Raw genomic sequence first — 16295 nt, 5'->3', positions numbered from 1 at the left:
TTTCTTCCTTTGCTTCATACTACCGCGTTTGCCTTTTTGTGCTCTGTTCTATTTTGAAAAATGTTTTTCCTGTTTTAAAGCCAGTCCACTAACAAAGAGTCATCCTGTGTTTCAATTCTTCAGTATATTACCTGTTGAATTCCAAATAACACTTTCTGGCTTATATAAAACTTTTTTTCTCTCTGTCATTGCATCAAGATTTATAAATCAAATATATTCTGGATTATTTCTGTTCCCATCTCTTCCTGAGTTCCCCTTATTTGACTCTAACATTTTCCTCTTCTCTACTTTCATGATGTTAAACACACCCTCTCTCTGAGGGATGTCTTTCCAGTTCCTCGGTCTCCTACATATTTTATAATGGAAAGAGAATGGACTAAGGCCCACTGAGCTGACCTCAGAACCAGCAGCATGGCACAGCATGGTTTAATATGGCTAAACTCCCTCCCTAGCCCCACAGAGGGGAAAAAACATCATGGCCTTTTCCTTACTGCTTACTGGGAACTGCCTCTACTGCTTGAACCTGGGCATCTTAAGGTGGAAAATAGTGGCTTGAGTGGAAACTCTGTCAAGAAATGTGCTGATAAATAGCATGGATATGCCAGCCTGACCTATTGTCTACAGAAGTTTGTTGCTTGCCAGCAGCCCAGATTTGGGATGTTGTGGAGACACTGCTGAGTCCTGTCCAAACCCTGACTATTTCTCTCTACTGTTCTTTCATGTGGACACCAGTGGTACTGCGAGGCATAACCAGGAGACTACCCAAAGTGACTACAGAGGTCTGAGGGCAATGGTCAAGAGTACGGAAGACAGGTCATGTCCTCCATAATCCTGCTGGTGAGGGCAAGGGGTGTAAGGAGGAGACTGATTCTATGTGTCAACAGTTGGTTGCAGAGCTGGTGCTCGCAGCAGGATTTTGGTTTCTAAGATCATGGGACTCTATTTGAAGACCAAGATCTGCTTGGGAGGGACGGGATCCACCTCACAAAACATGGCAAATGTGTCTATGCCAGCAGGATGGCTGACCTGGTAAGGAGGGCTTTAAGCTAGGAATTCTGAGGGAGGTAGAGAGTTACCAGCAGCCCTGGCAGGGGGAGCGATGGACAGGTTTGATGAGTAAAGAGCCTGGGGTAATATGAACAAAAGGGAAGACAAAATCAACAATGCAGGGCTAAAGTGGGATCACCTCAAGCATTTGCATGTAAGCAAGGAAATGCCTACAAAGCATGACTATGGAACACCCACCCCTGACCCCTTCTGGGAAATCAGCATGCTGGGATGCCTCTCTGAAGTGTCTGTACACTAATGCACAGCTTCACAGATAAACAAGAGGAATTACTGAACTGCATGCAGTTGCAGGGTTATGATCTTGTGATCATGGAGATCTGGTGGGATGGCTCTCATGACTGGAGTGCTACAATGGAGGGATACAACCTCTTTAGGAAGGACAGGCCTGGAAGATGAAGAGGGGGAGTAGGTAGGTAGCTTTTGCCCTTGCAGCAAAGGCAACTAATGATATCCTGGGCTGCATTAGGCAAAGAGTTGCCAGCAGGTCAAGGGAGGTGATCCTTCCCCTCTACTCAGCACTGGTGAGGTTGTAGCTGGAGTGCTGTGTTCAGTTTTGGATTTCCCAGTAAAAGAGAGATGTGGAGCTACTGGGGATAGTCCAGCACAGGGCCATTCAGGTGATGAAGGGACTGGAGCATCTCTCATATGAGGAAAGGCTGAAAGCACTGGGACTTTTTAGCCTGGAGAAGAGAATCTTAACAAGATCCTGAAGGGAGGGTGCAAAGAGCACAAAGCCAGACTCCTTTCAGTGATGCCCAGAGACAGGAGAAGAGGCAGTGGGCACAAACTGAAACACAGGAGGTTCTGTATGAACACAGGGAAAAAATTTTTTGCTGTGAGGGTGACCAAACACTGGCATGGGTTGCCCAGAGAGAGGCTGTGGAATCTACATCCTTAGAGATATTAAAACCCTGATGATACACAGCCTGAGCAACCTGCTTTGGCTAACTCTGTTTTGAGCAGAGGAATTGGACTAGATGGTCTCAAGAGGTTCCTTCTAGTGTCAACCAGTCTGAAAATTTGTAGTAATCCTGGACCAGCGATGAAGCCCGTGCTTTTCCCTGTTCATTTACTATCATAGAAATAAACACAGATTCTCAATGATGTATTTGAAAGCATTTATTTAGATTGCTTTACCTCAGGTGCTGTCTTCTGTATTACTATTAGTTAAAGCAATACATTATAATTTAATGAAAGTCAGGAAACAAACTAAGGATAGATTGTTCTTGGTATATTTTTAAAATTACAACTATATTTTGAATATATATCCAGTAGCTGTAGATGTCCTTTTGATTCTCTTTTTGGATTTTGATTTCTTTTGAGTGTGTCCTTCTGCTATGACTGGAGATTATAACTCATTGACTCTCCAGGGCCAAAATCTAATTTTAGTTACTCAAACTATATTACAATTCATGAAGACATATTCCTTAGCCAGATTGTCACTGTCAGCCAAGTTCCGTATGTTAGAATCCAGAGCTGGATGTTCTTCTGATTAATCTTTTTAACTAATTTAATAGAGCTGATGTTTTACAGATCAGCAACTTAGTAATAAACACACCAGAGCTGTATTGATATAAGCAATATCTTGTTCCACATACTGCAGAGATAAAGCTCTCCAAATTGTGTTTTACCTGCCCACTAAATAGGAGTAATGGGAATATTTTTTAATCAGAACCTACACTATTCAAGATCATCTTCTTTTCATCAAGTCCAAGAAGAGACTTCATTGTTTATTAAGCTCCTTGTATTACTCGTGTGGGCGGCAGTATTTAGAAATAAGGAAAAAAAAGCAAAAAAAATAAAACTGGTTCTCTTGAAGAAAACAGTTTCCATAGATTAGCTCTGTACTAAGCTCCACTGCTCGAAAGATAAATTGTGTCTTAAGTAATTGCACATTACTAAAGCAATCTGAAATGCTGAGCTACAGGCAATTTCTGTCGTCGTCAAAATAGGCTTGATTCTCAATTCCCCCAAGATTTGCAAAAATCATAAAATCATGCTATCAGTCTCTCTTCTAAGTGGCAGGAAAGTTCAAAGAAGGCCCCTGTGTAACAAGAATATCACCTTCAGTCACGGACTGTGTAAAAACACGAGGCTGGGCTCTGGCCTGTCCTCCTGGGCAGTTGCATCAGCAATGGTGCACCTGTATCTCTTTAACAAGCAGCACAATTGTGCTACTAGCAGAGTAACACAGACCAAATAAGAATTCATCTGGTCCTTTACAGGTGTAGAAGACGTTGTTAAAATTATTCCATTGGTTCTGAGGTAGAGTTTACACCGGGTTTTTGTTTTCTTTTTTTTTTTTTCTTTCTTTTCTTTTTTTTTTTTTCCTGCAGAATAACCCCAGAGCCAGTTTCAAAGCAAAATCTGCTAATTACATATGCCATTTACTTTCAGAAATCCACTTGGGTCTGAGGCTGAGGTAAACCAGTTTGTATTCTTTCTTAGGGAGGAGAGCTTCAGGTATACTTTCAGCTGTAAAGCACACCTAATTTCATACTTTATTATTGCATTACTTAATGTTTTACAGTGTTGAAGGAGCAAAGCACATTGGGACTGCTGTCTTCCTTTTGCAGCCCATCTCTCTGAGGTGATATTGGGTTGGCTCATTTTGAATAGGCAAGATGACCTTGGCACCGTCTGCTGCAGAGTGAGCTGGAGCCTGGACTTCTCACAAATGCAGTGAAGATACATGGAGTTGAGCTCTGCTAACCTCCAGGCAGCACCTGTGACCTCCCAGCAAAATTATATTGTAGATGCAGCCTTAGCATCTGAAGAATGGGATGTTTTGTCCCACCTATTTCCCTCAGCCTGATGTGATAACACCTTTGCACTGCCGAAAACTGAGTTCAGAGATCTGGGCATGAATCAGAGCAGGAAAATCCCAGATGCAACCAAGCAAGCCAGAAGAAACACTCTCGCAAAATCCAGGAACATTTCTGACAGCTGTCTTTGTTAGAAACAAACCTACTCAATGGACAGGCAGACAGCAAGGAGATTCCACAGCTGTTTGGCTCATCAAGTCAATGTTGTAAACCCATTCAGAAAATACAGAAGTGGTTCAGGACACTTCACATGCAGGAAAGCCTTCCCTCTGTAAAGAAGGTAAAAATAGATAGAAGGTTAAGTAGGCAGACAAATCAAGGAGTGTAGCTCATGTTGACTCGCCCAAGTGGTAGTCCTGTAGCTTGAGGTCTGGATGCTTCCTGTAAGCAAATGCAAAGGATGGCAGGAGAGAGAACGGAGGAGATACTGCCCCTTCTGTATTTGCCAGAATGATGGCAACTGAAACCAACAGAAACCAGTAGGAAGAAAGGACAGATGAGGATGCCAAAAAAGGATCATGTGGAGTTAAGACAGAAATAATTTGTATACCCTCAAACATGAAATTAATACAGAAAGGTGAGATTGGAACACTGCTGCTTTTCCTTAGAAAGGCAGATCTAACTGTCATGCTTCGATTGCTGAATCAGCAAAGCATAGTGCCTACAAAAGGAGGTTGCTCACCACTCATGACAACATCTGCATAAAAACCATGGAACCTAATATGAAGAAAAGTGGAGAATATCCACACAGTGCAGAATCCTGGTAAACCATAAGAGAAGTTTTCTTCAAAGAAGATCAAAAGATTAGAGTGATGAATTTGAAAAAAATAATTTAATAATTTCTGTTTCTTTTCTTGTCAAAACATTTTTCACCAGAGATTTTGTTCAGCACACTGCATTGTTGTTGTGGAATATGTGAGTCTTAATGCTATCTTAGTTATATTCTCCCCATTACATGTTTTCATTTTCTTTAACAGTTAAAATGTTCATGTAATTAAATAAGATGACTTCACATGACGTATGCTATGCATGCACATTCAGGTGCTGCCTGTTAATACAAGTCTGATTTCTATGACAAAGCAACCAAAACTTTTTAAAGATGTTTAAATTTTAAGTAGAGAGGTCTTACACTTGTGTGTAACGATTTTTGGCTGTCTTTAAAGCTAACTTTAAGTATAGTGTACCTAAAATTAGGCGTAAAAAGAACATGCTTAACTTTTTCAGTCTATTAATCACTGATGCAATGATCCTGTGATCATTTATAAAAATGAATCCCTTATTCATATAAGTAATTTTCAGGATTGGAGATTTAATATTTTTAATAATAAACTTTTTGCAATACCTTTAGCTCCTCCTCCAATGGCAAAACATTAACATAATTTTAGCTCATGATTATTTTAGGAAGACTTTTATAAATGCATCCTAAACTGTTTGCAATTGAAATGTATATGTGCTGTGATTAATAGTTTTGCATGGTAATTTGGTCACATTTTACTGCTTGATGAAAATGATGATTTAATTATGATAACTTGATGAGGCATGCATTTAAAAACCTCTCCAGAGTTGTTTTTTTCCCCCTAAATTCTTGATTAGGACCAAGGTCATTGTTGAAATGCAAGGTTATGTATGAGTAATTTATAGTATAGTTATTCTGGTTTGAATATTCAGATTTTCCCTAATTTTGATCTGTTTCAAATGTTCAAATCTTACATGTATGGTGATTTTGTAGTGTTCAGTTTTACAGCATATGGAATCGGTCATTAGAAGCCACAAAGCTTTTTGAAAATGAATTCCATCAGAGCAATGGAAATTGCTCTATTCTCTACCATTTTGAAAACATACGCTGCCCCTGTGGCACTGACTGACTTTTCTTCCCTTACAGAGGTAAAGATTCTATTAAGTCAATATGAGGTCAGGGTGAAACATAAGGTAAAAAGGCGCTATTTATCGGTATTACAGCTTTGTGTTTCCTCAGGGGAAAAATGGCTGCAGAGCTGGTGATAATTTCTGCCAGTGGATATTCTAAATATCTGTGTTGAAGTCAAAGAATAATGGAAGGCTTGTCACTTGCTTTTTAAAGTAGAGAGTTGGAGAAAATTATCAGTACTTTCCAGAGGTGGTTTGAATACAGCAAATTTGAGTGCCATGGCATGACCCTCCTTGGCAATAGCTAATAAAATGACCAAGGAATTTAGATAAATGAAAGAAAAGCTAAAAATGGCAAAATAACCAGGGAGAATTCAATTATGTGTATCTGCACAGAAAGAACAATGACATAGAAAAGATTCCATGAACAAGAAGCTGAGAGAAAGCATATAGACAGTCAACTTCCTCATATGTTGAGCTTTCTCCTTTCTCATAAACTTGAAGCATTAACTGGAAAAAAACAACAACCTTTTGAAGAATGTGATTTTTTTTTTTTAAATTTTTTTATTTTTAGGGAATCACGCAAGTTCCCTGGAAATTTTGAGAAGATAAAAAAAAAAAACAAAACGTATTTCATGTAGAAGATGAATAAATTTCTGCAGTAGGATCATTGTACCAGAGGGATAAAATTTCCAGAGGTAATCCAACAGTCCTGTTCTAAAATTTAAAAAATGCCCAGAGTGTCATTACTTTGCCTTCCCACTGGTTTGTGGCTGCCACTGAGAACTGGTTTTTTCCGTTTAAAAAACACCTTTGTTTTTTTTCTGTGATGGAATACCCTTCTCTTACAGTCTCTGCTGAGCTTTGAGCTTACATTTCAGGTTAGCATCTTTCTCTTTATTTTCTGTTCTGCCCTCACACCGATCAGGCGCTCCACCACTTCATTCAACCACTACCATTTTCTCATGTCCTTGAATCTGTATATTTCACACTTTCCCCCCAAACTGTGGAATATTTTCTGAAGTACTTATGAAGTCAGTTCCTCTTCAATACAGTCCTGTTCTCTCTTTTCAGTTCTACCATCTGTCTAGCTAAATAACCACTTCTCAACTACTTTAAATCTCCAGTCCCATCTGCTTTTTCCCACCATTGGTTCAGACTTCAAACCCTTCTCTGCTTTCTCCTTCCTTCCCTCCCTCCCTCCTTCTCTCTTTCTCTTCCTCCCATATGAGACTCTGCCAGTTTTGTGCAAGATGACATTGTTGAACTGCAGCATGACTTTCTTCTCACCTTCTTTTCCCTCCTTGTTTTCTTCCTGAAATTCAGTTCTCCTTCTTTCTTGCTGCTGATCTGCATATTTTCTACCAGTTCTCTCCAAACTTTGCTCTTGTTCTTGTGGTCTCTCCATCTCTACAACTATTCTACACCACTCTTACCCTTGCCTGTATTTTCCACATAGCTTCTCACTACTTTCTGGATCTCTTATTTCACAGTACAAAAGGACAGTCTTTACTCTTTGAGAAATATCCCACCTTTATCTTAATTTTTGTCCTCATTTATTGCCCTACCTGGTTCCTCCCTTTTATTTCAAGCTCATTAAACACAGCATTTACTGCTGCAGCCTGGATTTCCCCGTCTATTTATACTCAGTTTCTCCCTTACGTTTCAAGGGTACTACTTTTGCCAAAATCTTAAATGACATTTTAGCAAAATCTCAGAATTCTCCAATATATCTTAGTCACCTCTGACCTCTACACTGCCTTTTATTTTGCTAGAAATCTTTTTCTGTCTTTGCTTCTGTGACTGATCTCACCTGTGTCTCTCTTTCTGCCTGTCTAATCATTCCTTTGACATATCCTTTAGAAGCCCTTCCATGTCTCTGCTTCCTGTGGATGCCCCATAGGTCATATCTTCCGTTCTCTTCCTTTACTCAAACTTTTTCTCTAAATAACCTTATTTATGTACCTACCATCTTGCTCATCTATCATCTTTGTGCTGGCCTTTAGATTTCAGTTTCTACACCAGCAGATCTTTCCTTCTGTGCAAACTAAAGCTAAATGAAACTATAGCCTCAGTCAAAAGGCCAGAAGGATTCTAAGGTATTTCTTGTTTATAGATGCACTTATTCCGGAAAAAAAAATAAAACCCAGCAACACACAAAGAAGTTTCTACAGATTAAATGAAATACATATTCAGGTGAGTAAAAACAGTAGCAAATAGAGGTTTTCTTAGGTTAGAGTTTCTTGTTTTGCTTAGGTCTTCAAAGAACAATATTCTAGTAAGAAGCTTGATTTACGGAAGCACACTGTACATTGTCAAAATCAAGTGGGAGAAAGTTTACCATAGCAGTTGCCAGTTGACATGATACTCTTGATGAATGATTTTCAAAAAACATTTAAATCCTGATATAAAAATGTGGGGAGGTGAGTTCTGGGCTGTCACTGAGAGGTATTCATAGCTTTGGGTGAGTAGGACTAGTCCGTTGTGTGCCACAGTGGTGCTACTGCATTCAGATGGCTGTTCGTACTTCACAGATATTCTGGTAGCTTCTTCAAGAGTGTAATTATACACAATAAACAGGGCTGTTGGCTGATAACCAGTTTTACTGTCTGAGTGTAACTTTCTGTTTTTATTTACAACAGCGGTCAATATCAAAAGAACTAGAGAGAACTAGGAATGAAAGAGGAAGGAAAAGCAAAACAAAAGCAACAAAGAAAAAAATAATCAAATAAACCCTCTAATAGAGGAAAGGAATAGAATTCCCCAAACAGAAGTAAAAGATACTGCCCTGGTTTGAGCAACACAGGACTAATTTCTCTTCTAGTGCTTGGGAAAACTGCACTTTTAAAAGACTCTAGTGTCTGAATTTGTGAAAATATTTACTTTATAGACAGCTAGGCTATGTGGATTTCAACATCTCAATGTTTTCAAGCTGTGGAGGAAAGTGACCTGGGCACTTGACCCAAGCTGGCCAACAAGATTATTTCATACCATGAATGTCACATTCAATATAAATGAGAAAGTTTGCTGCTCAGTGCGCTCGCTCTCTCTCTCCCTTGATGGTGGTGGTCCAGAGAACTTCTTGCCCTTGTGACGAACCCCTGAGTCCATCCCTTCCTCCTGAAGCTCTAGTGCTCACAGTGTCTGATATTTGATGTCCACTGCTGGGAGTGCACAGCTTCCTACTCATGGAACTAGATGAGTATAATCTTTGTATATTTTCTATTAGTATTGGGATCAATACTGGTTCTTTAATATTATTGTTGATTATTTAGTCTTATCGTATTAAATCTATATATATTTCAACCTTAGTGTTTCCTTATTTTCCTCCATTCCCCTTTCTGGGTGGGAGGGGTCATCGGATGGTAGAATAATTGTCCAAATGACAATAAATTGGTGTCGGTTTCTCAAACCATAAAAAACACTCAGAAAAATGGGTAATAAAAAAAAATCTGGAAAATAAAAATAAAATAAACTAGAGGAGAAAACTGTTGTGGAACATGGATGGAGTGAAATTTTGCTCCAAAGTTAGAAGACTAAACCTGGACTCACCTCTCTCTCCCAAAGCTTCCACTGAAATCAGAGTAGTAATGCATGTCCCCATGGTTTGTTGAGTAGAGAACCATGAAGCATGGAATTACGATCAGAAACTCACAAGCCAGGAGATGCAAACATCACAGTTTTGCACACAAACTTTACATAGTGATGAAAGGAGATTATTATGTCATTTTTAGGTTACACATAAGAAATTATTATCAGAGATGGAAAAGTTTTATTAGTCTCTTTTCATAGGTCATAAACTGCTAATTTCTTAGTCTTTACAGCCACTCTAATCATCAGACCTCAGGTCTTTTTTGCTTATGTTAAGTGTAATAACAGATATCTCGGCATCCAAAAATAAGCTGGATGCTTCAAAGAAGGTTCTGAGACATATGGCTTTTCTACAAAAAATTGACAGAGAGCAGAGAGCAGATGGGAGGCAAATATATACAGCAACAGAGTGGCACGGCAACTTAGCTTAGGCATGTAAATATATTTGCTGATTCATTAATTTTCTTTTTTTTTTTTTTTCTGCTGATAAAAATAAAAAAGATTAAAGTATGACCTAGTAATGGAAGAACACAGTTGTTTTCATAGCAAGTCCTTGCCACACACAATTTAAAGATGTATTAAATTTTCTGTGAAGATTTTGAAACAGCATTTATTTTCAGAAAATGACAGACTAAAGAAATCTTTTATTGTCCAGTCTCTTTCTCCTTAAATCACAAGTCACTACAGCACTTTTGGTGAGAAGAGGTCAGGACTACTGAGAGAGATTATCAAGTTTTTAGTAGGTACAGTGTTGTGCATATTCTTTTAACAGGTACTTGGTATGTGAAGTTGTGACTAAAATGTTTAAGTCAAACCCTAAAAAATTTAATCAGAATACAAAGACACTCAGTAATTCCTACCTCAAGAATCAAAACAATTATGACTGGCTTGCCAATTTTTAAAAACCTGTGACCATGAACTGCACTTAATAGTGGCAGTTTCAATAATAATACTAGGAAGTTCAGAGGAAAAAAAAAGTAAGGGTTAAACAGCCTAGAATATGGTCTCAAACATACAGAATTTCAGAACAGCAAACGTAGTACTTAATAGAGGTTCCATAAAATGATTTGGCTCAGCAAACACCAGCTGTTCAGAATAAAATGCTAATATTAGTTTAACTACTTTAACATCAGGTCCTTGCTAACGATGTCCTCAGCTTGTACTCAAATCACAGAAAACTGAGGACTGTCCAAAATAAGGTATAATGCAGAGATATTTCCTTCTTCCTACTTTTTGTCAAGAGAGGAAAGAAATAGCATTGATGTAAATGTAAACTACAAGTGTATATCTGTTCATTTATGTATTTAAATTCTACTGCAGTATTATTACAGCAACTTTTTTTTTCTGGCACCAGACGTTTATGTTGTGGCCCCAAAACTTCAATAGACCACAGGTTTTAGACTGCCTTCTGAAAGAATAAACTATAAGTTAGGGTGGTCATCAAATAGTGCTGTTAACTTTTGCCTATAAGCAGCATTTGATTATTTATGACCAACTTTAGTGGAAACCCATCCCTAAAATTTAGATATGTGTTAATGTGACCCAATTTATATTTTTACTGAAACTCTGCTTTCAAGAATTGTCCCCTTGTAGTATTATTAAAACATGTGACAAATGTAATGGAGTGTCACCTTCTGCTTTTCTGTAATGAAAGTTGATAAGGATAACTGCAACAAGGCAGATTTGTTACTCCTTTACCATCAGAGTGAATACTACATGTGCATATGAGGTACTTCTGATATGTCTCAAATATGTCTCAAATGTCTCAAATACACAAATACTGAAGCCAGATGCCAGATGGCTTATTGTTCCTTCCCTTATACAGTATTTTTCTTGCTGATCTCTGAGAGCTACCTGGGGAAGTTAGTTGAAGAAGTTGTTCAAGTGAATGATCAAATTTCTGCTGAGAAAAGACAAAAGAGTGAGAGAGAAGCTGTCAGCTGTTTCAGCTTTCTCTGTGCATTCAAGAATTTTTTCTTGAGCACAGATCTTGAAAATCGATATGGGTACTGTCTTTTTTCCTTTGTATTTCATGTAACCTAAATGAATGTGCAGTTCAATATAGTTAATAAAAGCATGTGCTTTCTAGTTTTAGATAATCTTAAAATAATTACCATATTAACTGTCACACAGTTTTCCTTGTATTACAATATAATAAAGAGGTAGTAGAATTCTCTTCATCCTGTCTCTTTTGTATTCTAGTACTTATACTCAGGCACCTTCCAAGTAATGATCCCCAAACCAGTCAGTGTTCCAATTCCTGTTTTTATTCTTGTTTTATACTTGTAGTCTATCGAGCTTGGTGCCCCATCCCAGTGCAGAGAGAGAAGAAACCATTGATCAGGCAAATGGAGCAGAGAGCAAGGCTGAGCATCTGCCTGGTCCTAGGGCTGCAGTCTGGGTCCTGGACAAACTTTCTGGAGGGACAACAGGAATCCCCTGGAATATTTCCAAACCGGAATACAAAGGTTAAGTTTAAAATAAAATCATGAAACAGAAAACAGTCCACACATCAGTGAGGTAAAGATCAAGTAATAGATTCCAAGTTCTCTATTTTGATCTAAACTACCTACTGATTCTGATCTTTTCCGGCTTAACAAACTGGTCTTTTAGTATTTGTTTATAGTTCTAATAAAACATTGCCCTTATAGGTGGAAATATTTAACTTTTCATTGTTTACTTACACAAAAATTATATAAGAAAGTTGGCTTTGGCCAAATTTTAGTCCTATTACATCACATTTACGCAAACCTGTTCAGATACACAGTATTCTTAAGCACGCCTGAAGCCTTTGGCAGACAAAGATGAAAGAGTGTCCTGTGGTATGGGCAATCTGAGATCCTCTCCGTTCCTGTAAGATCTTGGTGTCTGCTCCCATTTAACAAGACTCAGGAATACCTACTTTGTGCCAGGATGCAATCATTCAACCTGCAAAGCATTTTGTGGCTGTAATAGGTTCCCTTATGAGTGATATGTAATTCAGGTAATGGAAAGGAATATTTACAATTGCAACAAAGAGGCAAATAAAATAGACAACAGGGTTTAGTGAACAGATACTTTCCCACCCCTTAAAGCAGGAGTCCTGAGCAAGTTTCTTAGGTGTACCAACTGATAGAATGGAAAAGCACTAAATAGGGATGGCTTCCCAGTTACTGATGGGCTTCTTTGCTGCTTGTCACAGAGACAACTCAGTGTATCCAGGTGAGTCAGGAACAAATTTCCGCTCAACTTCTAGGAAGTTCCCGATGCTTGTTCCTGTCCAAGCTAGTATCTGTCTCACAGTTATGTTTTTTACTTTTTGACCTGTTATCCATTTTATATTTTAAGACTTTTCTTAAGGATTAGCATCTGTTTTGGTTTCTTTTTTTTTTTTTTTTTGTTTGTAAAAGGAGATTTCCATATTGTAGCTGTCGTTCTTACTGTTACTTATGAAATTTCTTTGCTGCCACAACAGAATCTCTTCATGTTCTGACAAGGAATCATTCTACAGATGGAGTTGCAGACAGGCTAATTATAATTCCAGTAGCAAAGCCTTGGATCCAGACAATTTGCTGTGTGAGCTACATGGCTGTAGAGCCTAAATATCTGCCTTTACAGAGTGGGATCTATTCATTAAAAATCGGGCATTTATCTTCCCATGTATTTTATATTAAATACTATGACAACCACAGGGGCTTTTTTCATGTTCTGTTGATAGATTTTATTAAAAAGTGACTCACTGCCATCAATGAATCCTTAATTCTACTGAACGAATTGTGGAGATTTAAAGTGTTTACTTTGCTTTTATAATTTATTATATATTGTGATCCACATTTGATGCTTACTTACTCATCTAAATGGAACTGAACTTGACAAATTTGATCTATGATTTAATGCTTATGCTACTTAGCTGACTAACTTTTCATAATGTAAAATGCGCTAGGATTCTAGAAAGACCTGGGCAGGTAAAAAAGAAGTCAGAATTCACTCAGAGTTGCTGGACATATTCCCTCTTGCCTAAGCAGGTGTCCTGGCTGGCACCACAGGCACAGGTCCCCGCTAGCTCAAGAGGTCTTTTCCCATCTAGGTGCCTCCCTTCCCTACTTGCCTACCTCTGTGGATAAACGCTGTCAAAAAGAGTGGGGCTGAAAGTAGATACGACTTTTTGATAGTGTACTGTGGAGTGAAGAAGAAGATGTCCACAAGTCCAAGGTAGCTCCACATTTTGCTTTTCTGTTAGGAGAAGGAAAGGCTGCTGTCTGGTCTTTCTCTTTGTTGTTGGCAGACTAGGTCTAGGGAGAACAGGTTGCTGCTGAAGCTATGTTATGTGGGCTTGGGAGAATAGGATGAAAACGATGCAGAGTCAGGAAAGGTGGGAAAGCTGGGTACGGAGAGGGAGAACTCGAACTGCTGAAATGATAAATGCTGTTGACCACTCAGAATTTGTAATCAGAGTGATGCAAGAGGTATGGAAATGGGCATGTTTTGGAAACGGGGGAAGGGAAGGGAATGGAGCTTTTGTTGCTAAACAGAGTGTAGGAGGGGTGGCAGGAATTGGGGAGTTTGGTGGGAAGGATGACGAGGGCAAAAATTTACCTTTCAGTACATGTGTGAATGTGAGTATGAGTCATTGTCACATGCCTTACAAACTAGCACAGAAAGTTCATATGCTACAGATACATGACTATTATAGTAAAATCTTTTTAAAAAAATTATTTTTATTAACAGTTTGGTGATTTTTACTCATGTGGTTGGAAATTTTCTGTTTTTTAAATTGGTAAGACTACTCACTAATCACGAAGACTTTGAGTGACCTGAAAATATTTTTCTTCTTAGGATGAAAAAGTCATCATTGTTTCCATTGATCATATTATATACATGAAACAGAAGTTTTACATTACATTGATCAGAACTTAAAAAGTACAATTATGCAAATCAACCTTCTGAAACAATTACCAGACCCTAAGTGTAACTACGAAAGTAACCTTGCTCTTTTTTTTCTTTTCACATTTGAACAATACTTACTGGGATAACGAGTTAAACTCAGTGAATTATGAATATGGAATTTGTATGGTCAAAGACAAGAAGCATTCAGTTCACTACATTCAAGGAGAAAGAAGACCTAGATAGAAGATTTAAGCTTTGTTAGTGCCTTGTTCCATGATTATGGCTCCCTGGTGTTTTTCAAGGAAACATGTAAAACAGATACCTTAGTAGATTAGGGTTAAAATGAAACCTATAGCATATCCATAAATACACTATCACAGTAAACCTGTAGAGTTTATTTAACACAGCTCACAAGAGAAGAACAAACTGAATTCACAGTATCTCAAAAAAAACATAGCTCAGGGAGATGAATAGGTAGTGATAAGACTCAACGAAGGTATTCTTTTATACACTTCAAAGCCTGAAGTCTGAGACAGCTTCACTCTCAAATCACTATCTGCTCTCCCTGTCATGTCAGGATAGGCTAACTTGGAGTATGCTGTGAAAAATGTTCCCCTTCACTACAATTTTCATTCCACTGCACTGAGCAACACTGTTAGTAGAAAAGCTACTTATGTGGGAGCTCACTTCAAAAATCACTTTGATAGAAAAAATAATTTCCACATACTCAGTGGAAAGAGACTCACCTCTGCCGATAAGTGTAGACCAGGCAGACTGCCCACCCACCTTACTGAGGACTGGGAAGCTGGTCCATGCTGGTGGCTGGCTGAACAGGAGCTCCATTTCATTCCTTTCCCCTGGCTCACGTCAGCCTTTGGGAGGAGACAGGGATAGCGTGCAACTGTTGCACACCATTTTGGGAAACATTCTGCCTCCATTCAGTCCAGGACTGCTTCCACAGAGAAGAGAGGCCTTTCTTTCCAGGCACTGCCAATTTTGCTTTCAGTGCCAAAATCTCTTTATCAAGTCCTATGTTCTTTTTTTGACTTTCACAAAATATTTTCCCTTGTAGACACTCTTATATGCTCATAAAATATTGAGGAATGGAGGCTCTACATAATGTCCTCAAAACATCTTCATCAAAAGTTAAGTAAAACCTAGTCTTTTGTTTTGTTCTTTCAACCTGAGCCATTGAGAAACAAAAATTGTATGAAAAATGTTTCTGAGGTCTGTTTTCTAACAGGCTGAAGCATAGCCTATATGCTCAAGGAAGTTCTGAAAGCCTGAGATATTTTAATTTGAGAAATATGTAAAACTGCAATTAAAGAGAAGGCTGCAAATTGCTTAAGTAGTATTATTTATAGGTGCGTTTTATTTCAGTGTGAATCACTAATGGCAGTTATTGGGACTCTAAGTGACAAAAAGAATCCAGCAATTTAAGAGATAAGGACTCAGATGAGGCACCATAACTACCCTGAGCACCACCATTACTATCCTTGAAGTAACCTCTATCCTAATCTAGAAATGTAGGGACACTGTAATACTTCCCTGCCTGGTCTTCTAACAAGCACATAACCATCTAAAGCGATCCTGGAGAGCACAATTTCTTATCTCATAAGTCATCCAGTAAGCACTAGATAATGCCAACTTGCAGATGTGGGACTATCTTAAAATTGAAGTATCTCTTATCAAATCTACCTGCTTCCTACTATGGTTCCCAGCAGCGTAGACAGCTACTGAAAATCATGATTTTGCTGAGTGGTGGATATTTGAAGAAATCTATATTTCTATCTAAAATCTATATTTTGGTTGGACTAAATGATCTTAAAGGTCCCTTCCAACCTAGACAATTCTATGATTCTATGATTCAGTTCTCATCCACTTCTAAATTTATTCTGAAATAAAGCAGATTTGGGTTTTTTTAATTATTATTACTACAATATTACTGTATGCGTAATAACAGGAAAATAGACCTCTATATATGATGGTGGGACATAAAGCATAAATATTTTCTGTAAATTGTGCATTTAAAAGCTAACAAAATTCCTGTATAAACTATATTTTAATGTGACATTTCTA

Source organism: Numenius arquata, chromosome 9, assembly GCF_964106895.1.
Source record: "Numenius arquata chromosome 9, bNumArq3.hap1.1, whole genome shotgun sequence".
In the NCBI taxonomy this organism is placed as follows: domain Eukaryota; kingdom Metazoa; phylum Chordata; class Aves; order Charadriiformes; family Scolopacidae; genus Numenius; species Numenius arquata.
Note: the sequence above shows the minus strand (reverse complement) of the source record.